We start from the raw sequence: 26522 nt of genomic DNA, 5'->3' as shown, positions 1-26522 counted from the left end.
CTTTTCTGTTATGTGGGTGTAGGGTATTGTGCTCCGTGATTCCACTAGCTTGTGGCAAATGCTCACGATGTTGGTAGTTGGTAGGCTCTACTCCCATGGTGCTTCTCCCCCTGTTTACTGGGTCAGAGTGTGCCCTGTTTTGTTTTCGGTAGTCCATGAGGTAGTGGCCATTTTTGTAAGCCAGTTTTAGATCCCTTTCACGTGTTAGCCACGTTACAGAACTTAGTTCTTACCTTGAATGTGGCTGAAAGAGGGCATTGTACACCATTCTGCCAGCTCTGACCTACTGCTCATCTCAGTACCAGGGAGACTCGTTACCAGTGGGGCACAACCTCTGATCTGCAGTTAACTGTGAGTAAGCGTGCTTATTCCAATAAAGGACGTTTTCGGAGAGATTAGTCTTCAGGTGTCAACTGGTGTGCCAATGTTATATAGCAGCAACAAATCCTAGAGGCCTGTGTGTATGCACGTCCCTGGAGCACTTTTAGTGGGTACCACAGTGAACTTCAGCCAGGTGGACCCAGGCCCATCCTCCCCTACCTGTAACACTTGTGCTGGTAAATGGGAGGTCTCCAAAACCCACTGTATCCACATGTAGGTGCCCCCTTCACCCCTAAGAGCTATGGTAGTGTTGTACATTTGTGGGTAGTGGGTTTTGGGGGAGGGGGGTTGGGTGCTCAGCACCTGTGGTAAGGGAGCTATGCATGTGGGAGCGTTGTCTGAAGTCCACCGCACTGACCTCTAGGGTGCCCAGTTGGTGTCCTGGCATGTCAGGGGGGCGAGTGTACTACGAATCCTGGCCCCTCCCATGACCAAATGGCTCGGATTAGGTCGTTTTTGAGCTGGGCGTTTTTAGTTTCCATTATCGCTAAAAAAACCAAACGCCCAGCTCAAAAACGTCCATTTTTTTCGAAAATACGGTCTGTCCGGCCTCTTCACATACCCATTTTCGGACATAGACGCCCATGGAGATAGGTGTTCGCGTTCGATTATGCCCCTCAGAGTATGCTCGTAATTTAGGAGCATAAATTATGTACAAAAATTAGGAGCATAAATTTTAGGAGCACAAATTTAGGAGTGTAAATTTAGGAGCATAACCTTTATAGGATAAGGTCCTAAATAGTTAGTGGAGGGAGCCCCATAATTACTTGTCAATGGATATTCTGTACATTCTGATTTCAGCAATGTTATGTTATTCTTCCTTATGAAAAATCAATAATGTATTGCAGCAACAAAGGGACTTCACTGTATATGACCCTGCCTATGTATGTTGCTTGCAAATGAGTGGTGCTGTGATCCTGGGGGGCAATGCTTCACTCTCACCTTGATTGGGTGCCTCTGATGAATATCCATGCCCTCATGGAGACGTGGAGCGGCATAATCAAAGGGGCGCCCAAGTTTTCCTGAGGACATCCTCGCAGGACATCCCGGCGAAGGGGCGGGGAGCTGGGTATAACATTTGAGGCTGGCATAGAGGCAAAAAAAAATATTTAAAAAGTTTTTTTTAGGGTGGGCGGGGGTTGGTGACCACTGGGGGAGTAAGGGAAGGTCATCCCCAATTCCCTGCAGTGGTCATCTGGTCAGTTCAGGCACCTTTTGAGGTTTGGCCATAAAAGAAAATGGACCAAGTCGCCCAAGTGCTCGTCAGGAACACCCTTCTTTTTTCCATTATGGGTCGAGGACGCCCATGTGTTAGGCATACCCCATTCCCTCCTTCGCTACGCTTCTGTCACGCCCCCGTAAACTTTGGTCATCCCTGTGACGGAAAGCAGTTGAGGACGCCCAAAATCGGCTTTCGATTATGCCGATTTGGGCGAGCCTGGGAGAAGGACGCCCATCTCCCGATTTGTGTCAAAAGATGGACGCCCTTCTCTTTCGAAAATAAGCCTGACTGTGTGTGTGTGTGTGGTGGTGGTGGGGAGGGGGGGGGCAGGTGGTGGTAGTGCTCAAAAATTTGAGGCACAGGAGGACCAGGAGCTCTGTACCTGTCACCTTGAAATTTGTCTCCCTGCGCAGTGACAGGACTGTGCACACTGTGGAACGCTCTTCCACATGCAGAGGTATATATGCTTGTTTTGCATTTGGAGGGAATGTCCTACTATTGCCATGGACGTTTCCTCAACTTAAGGACCAGTACCACCGATGCACATTTTGAGTAGTATATTTCTGATTGGTAGAGATGTTTATCTCCGAACATCTATGATGTTTCGAGTGCATCCTCTTTCTAAACGGTTTTTTTCTATATTTTAGACTATTGGAAAACATTTAGTTCTTTCTTCCATTATGGACTTGCATTTTTAGACATTTTCCGATAAATGTTTATTTTGCTATTTGAACATCATATAGAAAATGCCCCTCTTTATAATGTGAAAATAATGTAAGAAAAAATAGCAAAAGTGATTGCTCAAATTTGTTTTCAGTATTTCATAAATTGAGAGGTTTAGGTGCCATCATTCCATATCTGTACACATCTCAGAGCCTGTAGAAATCTTTGAGGAAGACTTTAAAATATGTGTGCTGTATTTACAATAGGTATGAGACATAGCACTTAAATCTCCTTATCCAGTTACTATAGTCCTCTAATGGTGGAGCTCAAAAAACTGGTCAAGGGATCAAATATAGTAACTATAATCTTGCAGTTGTGAAAACACACACATATGTTCATATTTACTGAAGCAGAAATGATAGTCTTCAGCCCTTAATTAGAGCTGGAATTAGTTTGCATATGCATTTTATACAACTGGGTTTAATGGCAGAATTTAATGTTTGCCTTGTTCACAAAACTCAAGATATGACATTTTAAAATGTTGCTTGTTGATAGATGATTTCCTCATATGCCTGGTTTTGAGTGAATTACAACATTGGTAGAATACTGTTCTGTTATTTACACAACCCAGTTTGGCTCTAAACAGAGTTTTATTATTTACAAAGCATAAAGAAATTCACTATTCCAAAGAATTAATTTAGGGTTTCTAAGCATATTGCACAGAACATAAAGTTGACCTTTACCGTCTACAGCATTTGGAATAGAGTGGGATGTGGAACACATCATAGATTTAATGTGGCACAACGCGGTCTGCAGAAACTTGGGTGGGACTGTGACTGCCATCCCAGTGCACCCGATGATTGAATCTGCTGTCACCAGCATCCTGATAATAATGAACATTCAGCTTAACGACCGTGATTATGATTATCATAATTGATGTGCAAGTGCAGTATGTGTGGATCATTACAGCTGAACTGTACAGCAGAGAAACATGACTTATTTATAGATAATTTTACTTTTATGCATTGATTGAGATAAAATATGCCAACAGACTTGCTTCAGATAATTTTTGTAAGCTTTTTTTGTATTGGTATCAATGATTATTTGTTAGCTGCAAAACTGTCATTCTGTCTTTTTTTTTTTAATAGGTTCACACTAAATGCAACAATGGAATGCTTACATATTGTTATGGGATAATATCCTTCTCCTGCAATAACTAATTAAAAGTATTGCTGTTCTCTGTGATAAGAAATGGGGCCATTTTACAATTCTTCATACTGCATGTATGAAATAAACTGACAATAATCCATTCCTTGTGAATGGAATATAGATAAATGTCTTCATTCACTTAAGAGATAAAATATAACAGTGTATACAACCTGGGCTGCGGAAGATATAATTTCTCTTGCATAACAGAGAGAAAACAATTAATGGGGAAGGTTAATAAACTTGTATCAGACTGATTTTTATTAGGACATACCATGGCTTTACTTTTTGATGTTGTGTACACTATGCATGGCTGTTTTTATTCTCACTTATTTTTTTAAGTAATAGTGAAGTCTGGGTTATACATAGGGCATCATGTAGAACTACTGAGAAGTTGAAAATAATTTGCATAATAGACATGGAGCTTAGAGCAAAGCAAACAGAGTTTGCATGGTGACTCAAGTGGCAAATGCTATGCACTACCCTGGGCAATTCTATGACTGGCCACTTCTGATTAGGTACTCAGAGGGCATGCAATATGAGACTATTCTATAAAGGACCTAGGTATCTAGGCGTCATTATAGTATAATAATATAACCAGCTATTAACATGCATAAACATTCGGCACTTGCACTTTTGCCAGCCATAAAGCTCGTGTAAGTGTGCATACGTGCCTAAGGGTGGCAGGGACACACATAACTTACAGTTGTCTGTAAGTTACACTTGTAAATTGGAGCCCTGCCAGTGTCCTGCTCATGCTCCACCCCTGTGTAAGCCCTCCACCCCACCCTCTGGCAAATACACACAATATGTAAGTTAAGAGGTATTTGCAGAATAGCGTTTGGACACCATACCGGCATTTATACATGTAAATACATACATAAGTGTGTAAATGCTAGTTTTCTAAACATTTACACACATAACACATGCATAAATATGAGTGCCTGGGTTATAGAATTGCCCTTCATATGCAGTGCAATGTTGTATTTGCTTTACAATAAGGATAGGTTTTCCTGTATTCCGTAGTTCAATATTTTTAGGTAACAGCTCGATGAATAAATGAAATGCTGTACTATCATACTATCAACACTGTGGGGGTAATTTTATAAAGTTTTTTCTAGGGGTGTATAGGCCAAATAATTTTCTTTTGTTTAGTTTCCCATGTCATGTGTGGGATTTTTCATGTTATTTGGATTTTTGTTTTTTAATTTTGAGGGGCAATGCCATTGATAGTGTACACTATTGTACAAATAGTGCACCCTATTACTCAATAATGTGCACTTTTTTGACATTTCACATAGGCATCCTGTAAACTTTACTTTAAAGGAATTCACTCATGACAGAAGAGATAACATTACTCGATTATCCATTTAGCAATCATGATAGTAAGCGGATAATTTTATAAATGCACACACTAGTAAAATACTCCTTGCATCTGGTAAATCATGAGTGAAGGACTAACAGAAGAACAGTGGATTTTTGATCCTGGGAGGAAGTTGATGGTTGGGAAGTCTAGGCATGGTGACTTCTTTAGCACTGTGTAGGGAATAAGGGCACAGGAGCTATTTCAGTATTGCATTATGGTGGGAAGGAGGACACAGGATGGTGGCTTTTCAGCATTGTATCAGGGGAAAGTTTGGGGTCCTAGGCAAAATAGGTACAATTACTCTTTCAGCATTGTATCAGGAGATTGCTACACAGGGTCCCCTTCAGCATTGTGTCAGAAGGTGGGATCAGAGCATGGTGGCCTCTTCAGCATTGTGGAAAAAGGAAGCAGGGAGAAAGGGGGATAAAGGAAATTTGGGCACAATGACCCCTTCAGCATTGTGTTAGGGAGAGAATGTTGATATGTCTTCAGGGGGGGAATGCAATTCCTCATGCTAATTGGCACATTCATGTTGGGATTACAGCTATCATTACACTGCCACTATAGCATGCACAAAAATAGCATGCTTGCTATAGAGTCAGCATTTTAGCAGTCACATAAAAATATGTGAAGCTGTCACGTCTGTGGCCATGACCACCCTCAGACTTACCTTGTTCCTGGGGGTCAGCTTCCTAGCTGGCTCCTGTTTCTTCTGTCTGTCCTTTCTGAGCTAGCTCTGGCTCTCTGTGCTGGCTGCATCCAGCGGCATGATACTAATTGCTTCACTATATTGTATCTGTGGGTGTTGCCTGGGTTAGTTCTCTCTCTCTCTCTCTCTCTCTCTCTCTCTCTGTGCTGGCTGCTTCCAGCATGACTCTAATTGCTTCACTACACTACACCTGGATGTGGGAAGCCTCTCTGTGTTTCACTGTGCTTTCTGCCTGCTCTGTGGTTTGTGCCTGATCAGCATCCGTAGTTACTTAGAGATTGCTGCAGCTGCGCCTCTGGTGTTGAAGGGCTTTATTAAGCACTTAGAGACTGCAGCCCTTGCCTTTGCATCATCTAAGGTCCCTGGTATGTTAGAGTGCTCTGTGCACTGCTACATTGTCCAGTTCTGTGTGAGTTTCTAGCTTGTGACTGGTTAGCTTGGGCATAGCTTTCCTGTTAGCTTGTGTACAGCTTTACTAGTCTTCTTGTGTTTAGCTTTCTGGTTTTCCCGTGTGTTTTTTCCTTTGCTTCTGGAGCTTCAGCCCTAGTCCTGTCTGCTGCCAGTACTCCTTGTTGCTGGAGCTCCAGCCATAGTCTTGCTCCTTGACCTGACCATTGCCTGAATCTGACTACTGCTTTGCTAGCCGCCTGCCCAGAGACTTGCTTTGAACCTGACTACTGCTTTGCTAGCCGCCTGCTCAGAGACTTGCTTTGAACCTGCCCACTGCCTGAACCCGGATATTCTCTGCCTGTGGCCAGTCCTGACTATTGCCGGAACCCGGACATTCCCTGCCTGTCTGCCTTGCTTTCGCCTAGGTGCCTGGGGGCACTTCTGTATCCTGATTCCTGTTGTTCCTGCTTGCAAGTTCCAGTTCCGGTTTTCCTGTAAGCCCTGCCGGCTGCCCGAACCTGAGGGCTCAACCCTCGGGGAACGGTGGCTAAGCGTATGTGAAGCCTAGATCTAGTGTGTTCCTGTTCAGTGGGTTCCGGTCCTGTGTGTCCCAGTCCAGTGGGCTCCACTCCAGTGTGTTCCAGTCCAGCGGGCTCCACTCCAGCGTGTTCCAGTCCAGCGTGCTCCACTCCAGCGCGTTCCAGTTCAGTGGGCTCCACTCCAGTGTGTTCCAGTCCAGTGGGCTCCGCTCCAGTGTGTCCCGGTCCAGCGGGCTCCACTCCAGTGCGCACCCGTCCGGTGCTTTCCAGTCCTGTGTATTCCTGTGCAGAACTCCAGTCCGGGGTTCCAGTCCAATCTTGCCTCGTCTCTACCTTGAAGGTGACCTTGCCTGCCACTGCCGCTCCACGGTAGTGGTCCAAGGACTCACGAGCCCAGTGCTCCCGGGGAAGAAGCCTGACAGAATGCCAAGGTCCTCGAGAACGAGACAGAAGCTCCACATAGGCGGTCGGTGGCCCAACTGTTTGGGGAGGCTAAAGGGGGTGGGGTTAGGGGTGGGGCCAGGGGCGGAGCTTACATCCATAATTGTCTGACAACACACAGAAAAAAATAATTAAAAATAAAATAGTCACAATTAATACCTTCTATTAAATTTAGATATTAGATATGTATCATATGTCAAAGAATAAAGGGGTTGCTCAAAACATATACTAACCAAAATTGCTCAACTGCAAAACACTATGCACAACTTTGTGCATAAACACATTCAGAACCTTACTGTACCATAAATATTACACTGGGCAGACCCTAATACACCATATAGCACCCAAACTGACAACATCACAGACCGTCAACAATATGAAACAAGGGATCATATCACAATTCTCATGTCATGTACAGCCACAAAACATCCTTTTAGGGTGGAAATTCACAATGAGCTCCTTTTATTAATGACCAGATAGAGATAACAGTTTTCAAATTTCAATTTTGGCACAGTATAAGTCATCACAAACAAAATATAGGAACCAAAAGCATTAAGGGCTTATAGCCCATTTAGTTATAACAAAAGAGATCTGCATGAAACAAAATATTTATTTTTTTATTTTGACTTAAACCTTCAAAGTCAGCACCTACCTCTCCTGAAATTGTCCCAGACAGCTAGAACAAACAAAAACCAGGACTTAGCTGTAGATGTCTTCAAAAGATGTTCAATAGAACTGCATTCCAGGCTTGTCCCATCCGTGCTGGTAACTTTACAAACAGCTTGACCCAAATCTGTATTTCAACTGGATAAGTGCTTCTGTTGTGTGTTGCCAAACCAATGGTAAACCAATCGCCACCACTGGGGAGCAAAATAGGCAGACCGTAGAGACTTCTCTTGTTTAGTCCATTTTCATAATAACCTCCAACAAGAGCTTCTTGTTTAGCTCAAAATAATGCTGCTTCAGGAAAGAAAAATTATTGCACCAAGACTGCTACATGTCTCGTCGTATCCAATATCCTGCAGTTTGGTCAGGGTGTATTCTAAGATTTTGTTACTGTGTAGTGGACTTCCTACCTGTCCCTTTTAATAATTGGAATTAAGGTTTTTTTGAACCACCCGGTTTTCTCCTTGAAGTGGAGTTTTTGTGGGTGTTTCTTTTTTCCTTTTTTCCATGATTAATAACAACCAATGATATTACCCTGTTCCCTTTGAAGAGTAGCGGATTTGCTAGTGTCTATGGTACTTTCCCTACTGGGAAGTTTGAGGTTCTGTTTGCTAAGTGTTAATGCACTATTTTCAGTGTGAAATTAGTGGGACGGAGTGGGAAACTCACTGCACAGCATAATAGGCTCAAATCTATTTATACACATAAATGCTTCTAAAATGACCTGTTTAGTATGTCACTTATTAAGAGGCATTGTAGAGGGTAATTTTATAAGGGAGCATTTAGTTATAGTACCATTTAAGGTGCCTAAATGAAGCCTATTTTCTAAAGACAAGTAGGTGCCTATTCATCTTTATAAAATACAAGCATAAGTTGTAGGTAAAATATTTACTCTAGCTCAAGAGCCAGTGTAAATGATCATGCCAATATTTGTCGTACACACATAAACTCCACCCTTGTGTACACTTATCAGCAAAGTATACACCATCGTTTCAATGCGCCTAAGTTTGCATTGGTCGGTATTTTGTAAGAGATCATTTACCCCCTGTTTACTAAGCCATGCTAGTGACTGCCATGCATTAATGCCGACACAGCCCATTCACTTTGAATGGGCTGTGTCGGCATTGCTGTGCGGCTTAGTAAACAGGGGGGTCATTGCATATGTGGCCACATCCATGCATAAATGACTAAAATATCACCAAAGCAGGTTTGCACTTTATCACTTAATGTATACAGTCCCTAATAAAATTACTCTCGTAATGTGCATTTTAGTGCATAGGCTCCGACATCCTTAAAAAGGCAAGCTACATATTAAATGTTTGTCAATACGAGTATGTGATATCGTAAGACTAATGCCAAGCAGTAAAGCCATTTCTTGACAATGAAATCAGTTTGGGTAGTGATTGGCAAAGGTTTTGTCAGCAACTTGTTGAATATTTTATAAACCCTGGTTTCCAGTTCTATAATTTCTCAACAGGAGAAAGCAGTCCCCTGATGACGACCTGGGGCTTTGAAAAATAAATTGATTCTAAAGAGAAAATTAGATGGTACTTATTAGACTGTCTAACTAGCAATCCACTGTCATTTGTCTGTTGCATGATAAATGTCTTGCTTTGCCTACCTTCCTCCTTTAATAATTTGACTTGCATGTTAGTGAAAGCCTTGTTTTTTTAAATTCCTTTTCTGACCATCATTTCTATAGCGCTGTTCTGATGGTGATTGGTTTTCAAGGGGTCATTTTGTTTACCATTTTGGAGCATAAACCAGTTGGGTCAGTATTCAAAAGCTGTGATCAGCATGCTTTTTAGACACCATCTATGGCATTTAAATCTACTATGTATATTTATCAACACTATCCGCAGAAGTGGTGGTACTGAACATATATGTATTCAGCAGAGACTGCCACTAGCCCTATAGATAGCAGCATTATTCAGACACTATCTTGATAGCTAAGTAGTTGAGGTTTGGTTAGCCTTTTTGCTGCCCTAACTTAATTCATATAGCTATCCAGATAATGGCTGAATATTACCATCTATTTATGGAGTTAGACAAAATGCATGTGCTCCGCCCTCCTTCCCCCCAGCACTGTCCAGATAATGCTGAGGTGGTCTCTAAGACCTTTCAGCAGCAGCATCTGCATAGTGTCATTAAAAGCTGCTGCTTTCCAGATAGGTACTTTTGAATTAAAGGACAATTCTATACCCTAGGCACTCATATTTGTGCACATGTTACTTGTGCAAATATTTAGAATATTAGCATTTATGCACATATGTGCGTACTTAGACATATATCAGCCAATATGTAAAAGTAACTGGCCAGGAATGGCTCCTGGCTTGTTAAATAGCCTTAAGCTGGCTAAGTGCTAACATTCAGCATGATAGCTGGCTATCTTGTCTGAATATTACTGCTTACCTCCGGATTCTATATAGCGCGCCTACAGATTTGCGTCAAAATCGGTACAGATTCTGTAACAGTGTACATTAACAAGCTAATAAGTGCTGATAACAGCACTTAACAAGCAATAATGAGCACTAATTAGCACTGATTAGAATTTAGGCACTCAAGTTGCTAAGCGTAATCTGTAATGATGTGCGCCGAACTTCTAACGTGTGCAGGTAAAAAGAGGTGTAGTTATAGGTATGGAAATGGGCATTTTGTGGGTGTTCCAAAACTTATGTGCCTAGTTACAGAATATGGCCCAATGAACCTAAATCTGTGGGCTGGCGTTTATGCCACATTTTCGTTGGTATAAATGGATGCACGTAGATTTAGGCACTGAAATATCAACTAAGTATATTCTATAATCTGCACCTAAATCTAGGCACCTATTATAGAATACGCTTATTCGGCATTGATTTCAGTGCCGATTTTTTAGGCGCCATAAATAGCATCTCCCTCTTAGCGACTAGCCCGGTCACCGGCAATGTTCATTTACTGACCTGCTAAGTTTAGTGACCAGATAGACTTCCATGAATAGAAAGATCTGTTCGCATGCAATGGAAGCAGTGAATGCAAATAGATTTCATACATATTCATTGTGGAAATCTTGAAAACCAGTCTGGGTTGTGGACCTCGAGGACTGGATTTGAGGACTTCTATAACAGAATCTAGGCACCTAGGTTCCATTATAGATGAGGCTCAGATCATGCACCTTCTGGGTGTATATCCAGAAACAATGGAGGCATTCCTGGGGTGGAGTTGGTGTAGAGTTGTAACATATTCATGTATTATATAAGATACATGCAAAAGTACAAAAAAAATTGCATTTACCAGGGGATTACTTTATAAAGACAAACATGCACAAACTTTTCCCTTGTAAGATAAACATAACTTATGTACATTTCTGCCACACAAAATAGGCACCTTGTTATCAAAATAGCCTTAAGTGTAGGTTTGATGTAAGTTTGAAACAAAAATATTTTACATACGTTTGAGGCAAACAGGTCATATTACCTGCCCTTTTTTTGGCTATTTTCCTTGGAGAACATAGGTAAACGACTTTCTGGTCAATTTTCAGAGCAATTTAACCAGGCAGAAGAGCCTTCTTTCCACTTGTTCCTGCTTAACTGCTGATATTCAGCGGCACTTAACTGGACAGTGCCACTGATTATCAGCCCCTGCACTGTCCAGTTAGTGCTAGGGTGGTCTCAGGGCAGTGATTGGGCAGAGCCGGTACTTAACCAGTTAGAGATGATATTTGGACCACTAACCAGTTAGATAAACAGCTAAAGTGAGTACTTCAAAAAGTCACTAGGCTAACCGGGTACCTTTCTGAATATTTGCCGGTTAACTTCTAGATAGTGGTATCAAACTTATTGGTGCCCCCTTTTTTCCTTGCAGTCCAGATCCTCCCTCCCTCCCTCCCACCCCTGATATCATGAAGGCCCATTTGAGCCTATCTTGTAGATTCCTGGTGGTCTAGAGGTGACCATTTTATGAAAGAAACCATGACAGGCAGGAGCAAGTGAGCATTGCACCTGCCCGTAAGACCCCACTAGACCACTAGAAATCTACAAATTATGCCGGGGGGGGGGGGGGGGTCCTATGGGGTCGGGAAGGCGTGAGGGGCTCAGTTGGGCCTTTATGATGTCAGAGATAAGAGGGAAGGAGGATTGAGATTGCATGGGAGGGAGGGGAAATCGCAGATGGTAAGGGCATCTGCATCCCTTATGCGGGTCCACGCAAATATTTAGCTGGGCTCAGCATGAGTTTCTGAATTTCGGCCAGGAACCATATACCTCTGGTGGCTAGCACATATATAATTAGATCCAGATATTCAATGATGGTGTCCGGACATGGCTCGACATTGAATATCCACGGTTAATTCTGTTCACGGCAATCAAGATTTATAAAAAGCTGACCACAGCGGGCTAAATATTGACTGGTTTGTCTTCTTTTTAGTACCAATTAATTAGTATCATAGTATCAGTCAAAACTGTAGACCTGTTGAAATAAATTAGCCATATGTGAGACCAATTATTTTCAGTTTAAGCAAATTTGTACTGAGAAAATTCCAGATTTTACACAAATTGTTTGTAGTTTTGTCTGAAGTTCCCTCTTTTTTTATATGCAAAATTTTGTTTTGGTTTGTAACTGTCATAGACTTCCCACACTTCTCTTACTGATCCGATGCCTGCTACCGCCTCCTGTGTGGTAATTCCTGCTTTATTGGCTAACATAGATTGGGGGAGTGAATATGTTGATCATGGATGGATAATGAGTGGGGACTGAGCCTTACAGTTAATACATGGGAAATTACTCCCACGGGTTAACTGAATGGGGTAAATAATGTTGCATAGCTAATATCAACTGAATAGGTGTAGTTAACTGTATCACATTATCTGCTAGTATTCCCAACCTTTTCAAGACAAGAGCATACCCACATTTTCAAAAGTCTTGTGTGGCACACCAGAATCTGGATAACAGACAGTGTAGACAATAGGAGAGGACTCATAGCCAAAAGAACAGCTAGGGAAAGCACTGAAAGCCCACCCTTCAGTTTTCAAAATGAATTGGGGGGGGGGGGGGATAGGTTCTCAGTTGCTATCTCTTGTGCATCTCAGTAAAACATTAGCCAAAATGATACGAGCCTGCCTTTGGTCTGCCAGAAACAGTGCAGGTGTTAGGCTGGGGCCAGGACACAAATTTTTGGAGGGGGTTCCAAAGCTGTTCCATCTTCAGTTTTGAGCAGACTTGGAGTTTCTTGGAGGAAAGAATATGCAATTGCACTTCTGCACCATCAAATGCTAACTCTGGCCAAAGGACACCTTAATCAGAATTTTTAGTTGTTCTGAAATTTGTATTTCATTCTGGTCAGCATTATAAGTATAATAATCACATTATTTTATGTAGGTAAACCCATACTTATCTATCTAAAATCATGATTTAATTATTGTCTCCCCTCTATGTGCTTAAAAATGCATATACTTAACCATTATTTGTACAAAAAAAATAGGCAGTTAGGTAAGGGGAGGCAAATTATACATGGGGATAGCAAAACCAAAGCTCTGCACATGAGTATCAATGCAGGCACTGAGCACATGGATACTCTGTGCTCTCATTCCTCATGTTAACAGGATTTTCAAAGGGAGACTACACTTGCAGCACTCATAGACTTGCAAGGCCCATGGTGAAAGCAAATATTTCCTGTATAGATAAAATATATTTTAATGAACTTGCCTTTTCTGAAAGTCAGTTAAGATCAGAAAATTATGCATAAGGCCAGCAAAGCAATACTGATAGTTTCTTCCTGCTGGAAGATTACACATTTTTAAAATATATTTTAGGAAAGAGATGGAAAGATCATAGGTACATTTGAAATAAAAATCATTTAAAATATTTAAAATGTAATTGATCTTTCTAATGAATAACACATAGAAATGCAATAACAAACCAAAGGAAAAAATGTGTTGATTAAATATATTCTACATATGTCGAACTTTAAAAATATGCCCTCATTTCAGAGGACGGTGACAAAAATGGTATGGAGTTTGTGCCAAAAGACATATGAGAAGAGACTGGAGGACTTGAATATGTATATGCTAGAGAAAAGGAGAGAGAGAGATGATTTGATACAGACATTTAAGTACTTGGAAGGTATTAATATACAAACAAACCTCTTCCAGATACTTAGGATCGGTAGAACTAGAGGACATGTATTGAGGTTGCAGGGAGGTAGATTTAGAAGTAACACCAGGAAATACTTTTTCACAGAGAGGGTAAAAGACACCTGGAACTCCCTTCCAGGACAGGTGGTAGAATCAAAAAACATTGAGTGAATTTAAAAAATGCATGGGATAGACACAGGGGATGGACTGTTGAAGTGATATATTGAGCAGGAGTAGTGGGTACTAAGGCCAATACTGGACAGACTTCTATGGTCTGTGTCTCACAAATGGCAAAAGCCTGATGAAGATTTGGTAAATCCAGCATTAGAGGAACCAAGGCCAATGCTGTTAAGTCCTGTGGAGGACTTTACCATGCTGTGTCTCAATAAGAATGCTGTTATGGCAATCTATACATGACAACATATTACTTGCTGATCTGAAAGATACCCCTGACAAAGACTCTGTTTGTTGAAACACAGTCCGTATTGGGTTATCCAATCAGCATTTGTTTTAAAGAATAAAACTCTGGTCTTCTGAACATTTTGATTGGCTTCCTCCACTTTTTTGGTTCGACTGGACAGACTGGAGGACCATGCAGGTCTTTATCTGCTATCATTTACTGTGTTACTGTGTTATCGTTGAGTTTATCTGGATTTATTTATTGAGATTTATTAACCACCTTTATGAGGAGATTCACCTTTTCAGTAGTAGGTCAAGGTGAGCTATATTAGGTACAATACCTGAACACTTGTGGGGGTTGGGGGGGAGTTAAGTGACTTGTCTAAGGTCACAAGTTGGATTTGAACCCTGGCTTCCCTGGTTCTTAGCCCACTGCTCAGCAAAATACATATATATATATATATATATATATATATGTTTATTTCTGATCCTGAAAAATTAAAGAACTACCATACATCATTTATACACTCTATTTTTTCTTTAATTTTTAAAAGTTTGCCATATCTGGTATGTGTCAAAAAGGTAGCACAATGCCATCTTGTTGGCCTACTAGCAGAGGAATGCAATAAGTTTATAATAGACCTTCTGTTGTTCTGATTGCCATCTCCTTCAAATATTAAAATTAGTGGAGCATCTGATATAATGTGTGTCATAATGTTAGCTATACCACTGCAAACCATGAAAGTTATGAAGCATAGACCCTTTAAAGTCATATTCTCACTAAAGGTGGTTCTTGCTATCTATGTTACAGAGCAATTAAAATCACTTTCAAGCATTGTTTTATGGACATGCCTAGGGCTAATTTTGAATACTGTTTAGCTGAACAGATATCAGGTAAATAAGGACATGTATCAGCACTTTACAATAAAACATTGCTTAAGAGTAAAACATTCCTTCACAATACATTACTTTTCTAAGCTGATTTAGGTTGTGTGCCACACCAGAGAAGATTTGAAAACCTATTTGTAAACATGTGCACTACAGACAAGAGATGTTACAGTCCAGATAATTGCTGAGGTACTCAAAACAAAGAAATACCCATTCAGATTTATCACACCATTACTAAGACCTGTCTAACTACAGTGCAAAGCTGATGGTTTCCAACATAAGGAAACTGCTTTTTCTCCATGGATAAACATATATCTAAGCCCAGATTTTTTACAGCATATTTTATACTTTAAAAATATATTTTTTTAATGCAGGTCGAGTGTTAATGCAGTCTCCAACACTGTTCATGCAAGAGGAGGGAGGGCACTCTCTTGCATCCCAACGTAGAGTCCCTAGCTTTCACAGCTTGGATGTTGAGAGGTTGACATTGTCTTCCCTAAACTTGTCTGTCATTGTCTCACAGGTCTTGCTAGCTGCCAGAAAGGATTTCACTAAGAAAGCATATAGATTTAAATGGAAGAGGTTTGTTGTTTAGTATGAGGGCGAGGCCATGGATCCATTCACTTGCCTCACACAAAAATGTGCTTGAATATCTTTTACATTTATCAAAGGCGGGTCTCAAAACCGTCAGTAAGATTTTTGCAATTAGAGATTATCATCATTGGTTAGAAGGTAAACACATCTCTATACATCCTTTAATTTGCTTTTCGTGGGGCTTGCTACTTATGAAACCTCACATCAAGCCTCCCATGGTGTCATGGGACCTCATTGTTCTTACTCAGCTGATGAAAGCTCTTTTTGAGCCACCTGAAGTACTTGACCTGGAAGGTCTTATTCTTGATGGTGGTTACTTCAGCAAAAAGGGCTAGGGAGCTCCAAGCATGAGCTGATCCACCTTATTAAGGGGTCTTTTTACTATGCTGCAGCAAAAGGGGGCCTGCACTGGCATCAACGTGTGTTTTTTGATGCATGCTGAGGCCCTCTTTTACCACAGCGGGTAAAGGCTGGGGGTTTTTTAAAAAGAAATGGCCGTGTGACAAGTGAAGCACTTGCTGCATGGCCATTTTTTTTTTGGGGGGGGGGGAGCACTTACGACCATCTCAATGGGCTCCCACGCTAACCTGGCAGTAACCAGGCAGTGCTTGGCACTGCCCGATTACCGCTGGGTAAACACAGACGCTAAAATAATTAAAATATTTTTGTAGCGCCAGAAATGGCATGTGCTAGGGGTGGGAACTACCACCAGGCTGTTGCAGTAGCCTTGCGGTATTTCCTTTTTAGCGAGCAGTAAGTCTGCATTGGGCTTACCACCACTTAATAAAAGACCCCCTATGTTTTTTTTTAATAACAGAGGTGTTTTGCACACCCATCCAAAGTTCCATCTTAACCAGTCAATAGTCCTTCCAATTTTTTTCCTAAACTGCATGCCTATAAAAGGGAAAGTGCACTGCATACTTGGGACTGCAAGAGAGCCTTGGCCTTCTATCAGGAGTGGACTACAACCCATAAAAAATCTACCAGATTTTTTTGACCCAAATAGGATGAGAGGTGTCATGGAAATGACATTTTCCAATTGGCTAGCAGATTGCATTTCCATCACTCATGCCAAGGCTGGGCTGACTCTAGAGGGTCATGTCATAGGTCTTAATGAAGCCATGTTTCTGACATTAAGACCTATGACATGACCCTCTAGATGCCAAAGTAGTGAAAGCGATCCGCCACGGACCCTGAAGGTTTGAAACTTTGGCCATAGTTGGCCGTGGCGCATTGATAACGCTGAGCAGCTGAGCAACAAGTACATATATCTACTATAATAATTTGCACCTCCAACGTTCTGAAGCTGACTGCCAGGAAGTTGAAGCCTGATTCGTAATGTCTGAAGCCTTCCGGTGACGTCACCGTGTTGCCTGGGAAACCGCGACGCAGTTCAGCAATCCCGCCCCCCCCCCCCCCCGTATAAACTTTGTGAGAAGAAAGCACAGATTGCTGTGGACATTAGATTAGCCAAACAAGAACTGAAGAAAGCCCAAACGGTCTTACAGATGGATGAGCTGAAGTGCTGTAAACGTGTTTTGAGAAGGATGGGCTTTGCTACCTCTTCTGATGTCATTGAGATGAAAGGTCGTGTGGCCTGTGAAATAAGCAGTGCTGATGAGCTGTTGCTTACAGAAATGATGTTTAATGGACTGTTCAATGACCTCACTGCTCAACAAGCAACTGCTTTATTAAGCTGCTTCGTGTTCCAAGAGAATTCAAGTGAAATGCCAAAATTAACAGAACAGCTAGCTGGGCCTCATCGTCAGATGCAGGAAACAGCCAAACGAATAGCTAAGGTTTCAGCAGAAGCCAAGCTGGCAGTAGATGAGGAAACTTACTTGAGCTCCTTCCAACCCAACTTGACGGATCCCGCGGAGGAGGAGAGTGGCCGCTCTAACAGAGCCCTGGAGTATCGGGAATGGGATAGTGAGCGCTGGGGCCACATCTCAAAAAAGATATAGTGGAATTAGAAAAGGTGCAAAGAAGGGCAACGAAAATGATAAAGGGGATGGGACGACTTCCCTATGAGGAAAGGCTAAAGTGGCTAGGGCTCTTCAGCTTGGAGAAAAGGCGTCTGAGGGGAGATATGATAGAGGTCTATAAAATAATGAGTGGAGTTGAACGGGTAGATGTGAAGCGTCTGTTTACGCTTTCCAAAAATACTAGGACTAGGGGGCATGTGATGAAGCTACAATGTAGTAAATTTAAAACGAATTGGAGAAAATGTTTCTTCACTCAACGTGTAATTAAACTCTGGAATTCGTTGCCAGAGAATGTGGTAAAGGCGGTTAGCTTAGCGGAGTTTTAAAAAGGTTTGGACAGCTTCCTAAAGGAAAAGTCCATAGACCATTATTGAATGGACTTGGGGGAAATCCATTATTTCTGGGATAAGCTGTATAAAATGTTTTGTACTTTTTTGGGATTTTGCCAGGTATATTGTGACCTAGATTGGTCACTGTTGGAAACAGGATGCTGGGCTTGATGGACCTTTGGTCTTTCCCAGTATGGCAATACTTATGTACTTATAAATTGCCTGGATTGGATGGTTTACATACCAGAGTACCGGTAGAAAGAAAAAATGAACTTACAGAGCTATTATTGGTAATATGTAATTTATCTTTAAAACTAAGCGTGGTACTGGAAGATTGGAGGATGGCCAAAGTAATGCCAGTTTTTAAAAATGGTTCCAGTGGTGACACGGGAAATTATAGACTGGTGAACTTTACATCGATGCTGGGCAAAATAATAGAGACTATTATAAAGATCAAAGTTACAGAACATATGAATAGGTATGGATTAAAGCCAACATGGATTTAGCTATGTGAAATCTTGGCTCACAAGTCTACTGCATTTCTTTGAAGGGGTGAATAAACATGTAGACAAAAGTGAGACAGTTGATATTGTGAATTTGTATTTTCAGAAAGCATTTGACAAAGTACCTTATGAATGACTTCTGAGAAAATGGGATAGGAGGCAGTGTCCTATTGTGGATTAAGAACTGGTTAAGAGATATAAAATAGAGAGTAGAACTGAATGGTCAATAGTCTTAATGGAGAAAAGGTAAATAATGGAATTCCCTAGGGGTCTGTTCTGGGTCTGCTGCTTTTTGACATATTTATAAATGATCTGGAAACTGGAATAACAAGTGAGGATGATTACATTTTATGATGACACAAAGTTATTCAAAGTGTTCAATCGCAAGAGAATTATGAAAAATTGCAAGAGGACCTTACAAGACTGGGAGACTTGCAGGCTTATTTTCGAAAGAGAAGGATGCCCATCTTTCGACACAAATTGGAAGATGGGCATCTTTCGCACAGGGTCGCCAAAATCGGCATAATCGAAAGCCGATTTTGGGCGTCAACTGCTTTTCGTCGCGGGGACGACCAAAGTTCATGGGGGCGTGTTGGAGGCTTAGCGAAGGCGGGACTGGGGTGTGCCTAACACATGGGCATCTTCGACTAATAATGGAAAAAAGAAGGGCGTCCCTGATGAACACTTGGACGACTTTACCTGGTTCTTTTTTTCTTACAACCAAGCCACAAAAATGTGCCCTAAATGACCAGATGACCACCGGAGGGAATCGGGGATGACCTCCCCTTACTCCCCCAGTGGTCACTAACCCCCACCCACCCTCAAAAAATAATTAAAAAAATATTTTTTCCAGCCTCTATGCCAGCCTCAAATCTCATACCCAGCTCCATGACAGCAGTATGCAGGACCCTGGAGCAGTTTTAGTGGGTGCAGTGCATTTCAGGCAGGCAGACCCAAGTCCATCCCCTCTACCTGTTACACTTGTGGTGGTAAATGTGAGCCCTTCAAAACCGACCAGAAACCCACTGTACCCACATGTAGGCGCCCCCCTTCACCTGTAAGGGCTATGGTAGTGGTGTACAGTTGTGGGGAGTGGGTTTTGGGGGCTCAGCACACAAGGTAAGGGAGCTATGTACCTGGGAGCAATTTCTGAAGTCCACTGCAGTGCCCCCTATGGTGCCCGGTTGGTGTCTTGGCATGTCAGGGGGACCAGTGCACTACGAATGCTGGCTCCTCCCATGATCAAATGGCTTGGATTTGGTCGCTTCTGAGATGGGCATCCTCGGTTTCCATTATCGCCAAAAATCGGGGACAACCATCTCTAAGGCCGACCTAAATTTCATGATTTGGGTGTCCCAACCGTATGATCGAAACGAAAGATGGATGCCCAGGAGACATCAAACATGTGCTTGATCTGATGGAATCCAGGGCCACAACTTTTAAGCTGAAGCTTAACAGAGAAAAGACAAAGTTCATGGCGATAACCAGCCCATTCAAAACAATAGTAAACAACAAATTCTCTATCGATAGAACAGGATACTCTCTAGACAGTAATATCAAAATGCTGGGGATAACTCTTGACCAACATCTAACATTAGAAATGCAAGTGTCAACCATAACATCAAAAATATTCAGATCACTATGGCAACTTTGACGACTAAGAGCCTACTTTTCAAAAATCATCTTTCGCATCTTGGTCCAAAGTTTTGTTCTGTCCCAGATAGACTGTAATTCGGTCTATGCGGCATGCAGGGAATACATCTTCAAAAAGCTACAGATAATACAAAACACCTCTGCACATCTGATCTTCAGCACATCCAGATATGACCATGCTATACTTCTGCTGCAATCCCTACACTGGTTATCTATAAGAGAAATGTATTATAACATTTTTGCTTTCGTATACCAGGTTGTCTATGGCATGGCACCCAGCTACATGATGTTGCTAGTAGAATTATCACCACCAAATCTCAAGGAGAAGCTGAGAGACCACCTAATTGTCCACTTCCTCAGCTGTAAAGGGTAGTGTATAAATCAGCCTATGCTGTCATCTTTCCATATAATGCGGCCAAATGGTGGAATGCATTGCTCAAAGACATATGACATGACACCACCTACCAAAGCTTTCATAAAAAAACTGAAAACATTTTTATACAAGAATTTTTTTGTTGATAGATGTGCCTTTGATCAGAGCTGCAAGGCTGACCCGACAACCAAATCCTGATCATATATCCATCTTCACCCACCCTGGATCTATTCACTTCATTAGGCATCATGCCTACTACCTTGGAGCAGTCTACCCTCCACTAGATCTCATCCCCTATTCTTGTAACCATAATTCTATTCATCTCTGCCTTGACCTGTATTTGTATTTCTGCTTTATTTTATGTAAGCCACATAGAACTGGGTACTCAACTTGGATAAATGTGGGGTACAAATCCAATAAATTCAAATTCAAATCTCCCTTCTCTGCCCAGATTGTGCACATCCTAGCATTTCTCCAGGCAGGTTTTCAGAAAGGATTGGCATTGGGTTCTCTAAAAGTTCAGGTTGCGGCCTTGGCCTATTTCAGGAGTTGACTACAGAAGACGTCTGTTGTGGCTCACCTGGATATTGTTCAATTCCTGTGGGGAGTAGACCGCTTGCAGCCTCACTTTCATATGCTGTGTCCAGAGATGAACCTTAATTTAGTCTTTTGGGCTCTTCAGAAGCCTCCTTTTGAGCCATTCTGGAAGGCCTCCTTGAAAGATCTTACGCTAAAGACAGCGTTCATGGTGGCTGTTGCGTCGGTATGTAGGGTTTTGGAGCTTCATGCTCTCTCTTGTTGGGATCCCTTTTTCTGCGCATGGTTCCTTCCTTTCTTCCAAAAGTAGTATCAGCATTTCATCTCGACCAATCTGGGGAGCTTCTGTCCTTTCACAGAGAGGACAAAGAGGCTCAGTATTCTTCCTTGAAGCTTCTTGATATTCATAGAGTCCTTGGTAGATATCTAGAAGTCACAAATGAATTTCACAAATCCGACAGACTGTTTTTGCTTTTTGGTAAACAGAGGCTTTCCTTCTTGGCTTCCAAGCTCACAATTGCTAGATGGCTGAAGGAGACTATTGTGTCAGCTTATTTGCTTGTGGGTAAGCAGGTTCCTTAGGCCTTGCAGGCTCATTCTTTGAGGTGTATAGTGACATCCTGGGTTAAGACTACCTTACTGTCTCTGGCAGATATTTGAGTGGTAGCGACATGGTTAATGCTGCATACCTTTGCCAAGCACTACATGGTGGATGTTGCAGCATGCTCAAAAGCCAGTTTGGAGACTTTGGTCCTTAGGGCAGCTGCACCAGGATGCCACCCATTCTAGAGATTGCTTTTGAATATCCCACAGGTTCTTGAATAGTGGGAAACTATGTAATGGAAGGCTAAATCAGGTAATTTTTTCCCCTTAGTTCTTAGGGTTGCCAACTTTTTGACAGAGAAAAATCCGACACCTGCCCCATTTCTTGCCCTTCCTTTGCTCTGCCCACATCCCACCCCAAGTCTTTTGCCATACCTATTGTTGCAGCCTTCCTCTCACCACTCTTCAGCCATCCCAGTGTATCTTTTCTGCATTTCTCTTTTCCTGTCTTTTCATGATCTCTTGTTCATTTAAGATTTCGTCTCTTGCCATGTCCACCATCCATCTACCCTCTGTGTCCGAGTGGTGGCCGAGGTGAATTAGCTTCTCCCTCCCTCATCCCCGCCTCAAAGCACCTAGTCTAAATTAAGGGCACCAGCTGACAGTGATTCATGGACAGAGACCCACTCCAGGGCGTTCCCTCTGCCACGATCCGCCCTCTCGGAAACAGGAAGTTGCAACAGAGAGAGCGGATCGCGGCAGAGGGAAGTGGAGCGGGTCTCTATCTCTGAATCGCTGTTGGTTGGTGCCCTTAATTTAAATTAGAAGCAGCGCAGTGAGAATGAGGGGGGAAAAAGGACGGAGTAATGCTGACCTGCGGGGCGGGCTGGGAGTGAGTGACTGTACCTGCAGGGTGGGAGAGGAGCGGACTTGGAGACAGTGGCTGCACCGGAGAGGGGGGCTGGAGGCCAAAGGGAAGAGAGAGAGGTTCAGGACCTGCGGGGGGGGGGGGGGGGGGGGGGGGGGGGAGAAGGCTAACTGGCTGGAGGGAAGGGATAGGGTTTTGGACCAAGTGTGTGTGTGTGTGTGTGTTGGGGGAGGGGTGGCTGCCTGGAGGCAAAAGACAGGTGTTGGACTTATTGGGGGGGGGGCTGGAAGCAAGAGCGAGAGATGCTGGACCTGTAATAGCGGGAGGACGATGAAGGGAAGGAAGAGAGGTGTTGGACCTACAAAGGGGAGAGGCTGGGGCTGGAGGAAAGGAAGGAAGTTGCTGGACCAGCAAGGGGGGCAGGCTGGAAGGAAGGGAGAGAGGTGCTAGACCTGGGGGGGAGCTAAAGGCTCGAGGGAAGGAACAGAAGTGCTGTACCAGGGGGAAAGATTAGAGGGAAGGAGAGAGGTGACAGGTCAAGGGGATGAAGAAAGAGGGTGACAAATGTTTACTTCACAGTGGAAGAAAGAGCCAAAAGCTAGAAGGAGAGAAGCTGGATAGGTGGGATCGCAGAAGAGAGAGAGAGATTGGTGTGGGTGAGGGAGAAAGGGAAAATACAGAAACAGATGTGAGATGCTATATGGGGATGACAATGCCTGACGGGGGGGGGGGGGGGGGGGGGGAGGAATTTGGGAATAGAGAGGCTATGCTGAACACTGGGAGGGAGGGGTATATGGACACAGGGGAGAGATACTACACATAGGGGAGAATAGGAACTCAGAAGGGAGGTACTGGACATGGGAGGGCATAGGGACACAAGGGATGATGCTGGACACAGGGGTAAGGGATAAAAGGGTGATGGATGCAGGAATTTGAACATAGTGGAGATACTGGACAAGGAACCATGGGGACACAGAGAAGGGAGATGGATGGTGGACATGGAGAGAGAAGACATGACAAATAGACAGGAGACTCTGGTGAGTAAGTTAAGACAGAGGAAAGAAGAAACCAGAGACTAGGACCAAGCTGACTTGAAAAGTAAAATAGCCACACAACAAAAGGTAGAAAAAAATATGTTCTATTTTCTGATTAGAATATGTCAGATTTGGAATGTACATCTTGCCAGAGCTGGTGTTAGACATGGCTGGAGCCCAGGCCATAAATTTGGGAGGGAACCCTAAAGCCCATCACCAGGCTGCACTTCCTTCAGCTTCCATCATGCTTGTGGCTCTCTCTGATCAGGGGACCAACAGCAATTGCTCCAGTTGCACTCCTCTAACACCATCCCTGCCACGTACTATCTCTATATTTTGCACAGGAGGAAATGCATTTCTTTCTGTTTTTCTGGTATTGTATTCCATGCAAGGTTTGGCTTCCTGGGGTTTTGGATATTTTTATAATGTGTAGTCAATTATTCTATATTTAGCATTTTTGTTCCATGTGTGTGATTGAGGTATTCTGTTAGCATGAATTTTCTATGTAGCCTTCTGTAGTAAATTTGGTTTGTTCAGTTTTCCCAATAGATGTATTGATATTTTAGGGCCCCTCTGTAATATGTAAGGCAATGCCTTTTTCATAGGTAGGATCCTTGTTTTGGAAGTTAGTGCTTGCATCGTAGATTTGCTCTAGGTTATCAGTGACATTTTGTTTTAAAGATTGTTTTATTTACTATATGGTGGCTGTTGAGATTACGGTGAGTTTTATGGGAAAATGTCCTAACTCTGCTCTGCACCCACTGGGGGAAAGCCAGGGGGTTCTGTGGATGCAGAATTTATTTGCAGAATTTAATATTAGACTATTCTTTCTGGGATCATTTCTACAGTATGTAACTGGAGAGATGTGCTGAAAAGTGTTTGGTCTTGCTATAGAGGCTAAGTATATGTGTTAGGGGACCGAGGCTCAATGGAGGCTGAAGAGTGCAATCTCTTGTACTTCCCCCTAGCCCTCAATGTGGCCTGCAGTCACTGAAGCCTGCACTGCTACCCTCATTGAAGTTATTGGGAGTGGGGTAGAGGTGGAGCATGGGGTGGGGCATCAGGTGGCAAGTTTTTCAATTTCAAAAACTTGGCAACCCTGGTGCCGACCCATCTGACCTGTTGGCCCACCCAAAAATTGCCTTCTGGCTACGCCACTGCTTTTAGATACTACGCTGCCGTTGATGCCACAAATCAATGCAGTGATTAAGACCACTTTTTTTTTAACTGCATCAATTTGAAATATTTGCTGTTTGTGGAAAAGCATTTTTCTATTTTAGTTCAGTCTGTAGATCTATCTTACCTTGATTATTGCAATGGATTATACTGTTTTGTCAGCCCAGGCTGTCTCCCATTTATGGGTCTTACAAAATACAGCAGCCAAAATGATTTTTGGTTAAAAAAAAAAGATTGGATCATGCTACAACTTGTTTGTTGAACTTGCACTGGCTGCCAGTTAAGGCTCATATTTCCTATAAATTAGCCTGCTAGGTTTATAAACTTTTTGAAGGATGCTGCCCGAAATATAAACTAAATTATTTACATTTGCTGCTTCACCTTTGTTTTCTCAAGCCAGTAATACTCACCTTCTTTATTTTCCTTCTGTGTTAGGACTGAAATATAGAAACTCTTTACAATTCTCTTTTATATGTTAGGCGGTCCAGATTTGGTATTCATTGCCCTTAGGGATTAAAAATATGCCCTCTTATTTGTTATTTTGCAAAAAATAAAAACTTACTTTTTTTCTGAGTAGTATTGAGATTGTTTTTTTTTTGTTTGTAATCTGCTTTGAACCAACTTCGCTGGGAGTTGGAGGACTATAAATACCATATCATCATCATCTGCCCTCTCAGAGTCCCTGTCCTTCCCCTGTTTCCAGCATTTTTCTCATGTCCCTATTCCTCCCTTTTCCAGTACTTCCCTTCTATGTTCCTATACTACCTCCATGCCCAGCATCTCTTTTCTGTGTCCATGTTCCTCCTCTCTCTTCACTTCCTCCTGTAGAAATATACCGTCACTTGCTCTCAGTAAAATACAGGCCAATGGCTCAGGTTAAGAGCTAGGCCTCTTAAAATCAAAAATCATCTCTGATACAAAATATATTTCACTGCAGCACAAGCTAAAGTGAGTTCCCAGAGAGCTGGCAAGGGAGGGGGCATTTGCTCTTGTCAACAATCCTGGGACTGGCACCTGCAAGAAGTCATGAGCAAGATGTTTTGGCTAAAGCAAGTTAGTAGTGGGTCAGGTGCAAGTAGAGGGAGGGGGAGCTGAGGAGGGCAAACTGACCCGTGAAGTCATTTCTTCACAGATGTTGTCCTGAACATATTTTGTTTATACTTAGAGTTTGGGAACACGTGAAGTCATTCTGATCAACTGATAAGGGCCAAAGAGCTCTGGTGAGAAAGCGAGGGTCCATTGAAATGAATAGGGTCAAAATGGTATAAAAAGGGCAGCCTAGAGGGTATTAGATCAGAAGAAGAGAGAAGACTTCAGAAGGCTGTAGACGTGTTGTGAAATGCTGTTCCACCATATGAATGCCTGAACTGCTTGTGTTGTGTTTGGGTAAGATACCAATGCTAATAAACTATATCACTAACAGGCTCATTTTCAAAGCACTTAGAGGGGCAAAATGGAAAGATCGTCCAAGTACGAATTAGGGCGTTCTTACGATAACGTCCAAAAATAGACCTGTATAATGGAAAAATAGTGTGGGCGTTTTTCGATAATCGATTATTCCTGTAAGAAAACAATCAAATGACGAGCGCATAAGCGTGACTAAATTGGGCGCCCTAACACGGTCGACTATTGCAGGTGCAAACGACCAAATCACGTGGTGTGTAAAATAATGTACATAGGTGTATCGCAAGTACAGTACATGTTGTTCAGGCCATCCAGGTACGGAAATATATGACGAACGCATATATGTGTCAACTACAGACATATCATGCTGCTCCACCCATACATTCATCATATGTGCCCATCTGAATGTGCGGATCTGCATGCACTGTACACCTACTGAACATGCAGTAAATGTATATTGTGTATATGTGAAAAGGGTCGGGTGGGGTGCGTCATACTCATCTATAGAAGCCACGTTTCACACTCCTGCAGGCATGTGCACGTCAA

General features: G+C 42.5%; 1 protein-coding gene and 1 long non-coding RNA gene across 2 annotated transcripts in view; both read left to right on the top strand.

Annotated features, from left to right (window-relative positions):
- The window catches only part of SPATA17 (spermatogenesis associated 17), a 489596-nt gene that overhangs the window by 397957 nt on the left and 65117 nt on the right, over positions 1-26522 (top strand). The window lies entirely within an intron of this gene.
- Positions 9236-21176, top strand: LOC115465505. The gene is made up of 3 exons (XR_003941419.1): positions 9236-9247; positions 12860-12870; positions 21100-21176. It is a non-coding gene; the product is annotated as an uncharacterized LOC115465505 (long non-coding RNA).

This window comes from Microcaecilia unicolor, chromosome 3, assembly GCF_901765095.1.
Source record: "Microcaecilia unicolor chromosome 3, aMicUni1.1, whole genome shotgun sequence".
Classification (NCBI taxonomy): domain Eukaryota; kingdom Metazoa; phylum Chordata; class Amphibia; order Gymnophiona; family Siphonopidae; genus Microcaecilia; species Microcaecilia unicolor.
The sequence above is the reverse complement of the archived record's forward strand: the minus strand, read 5'-3'. Positions and strand labels throughout refer to the sequence as shown.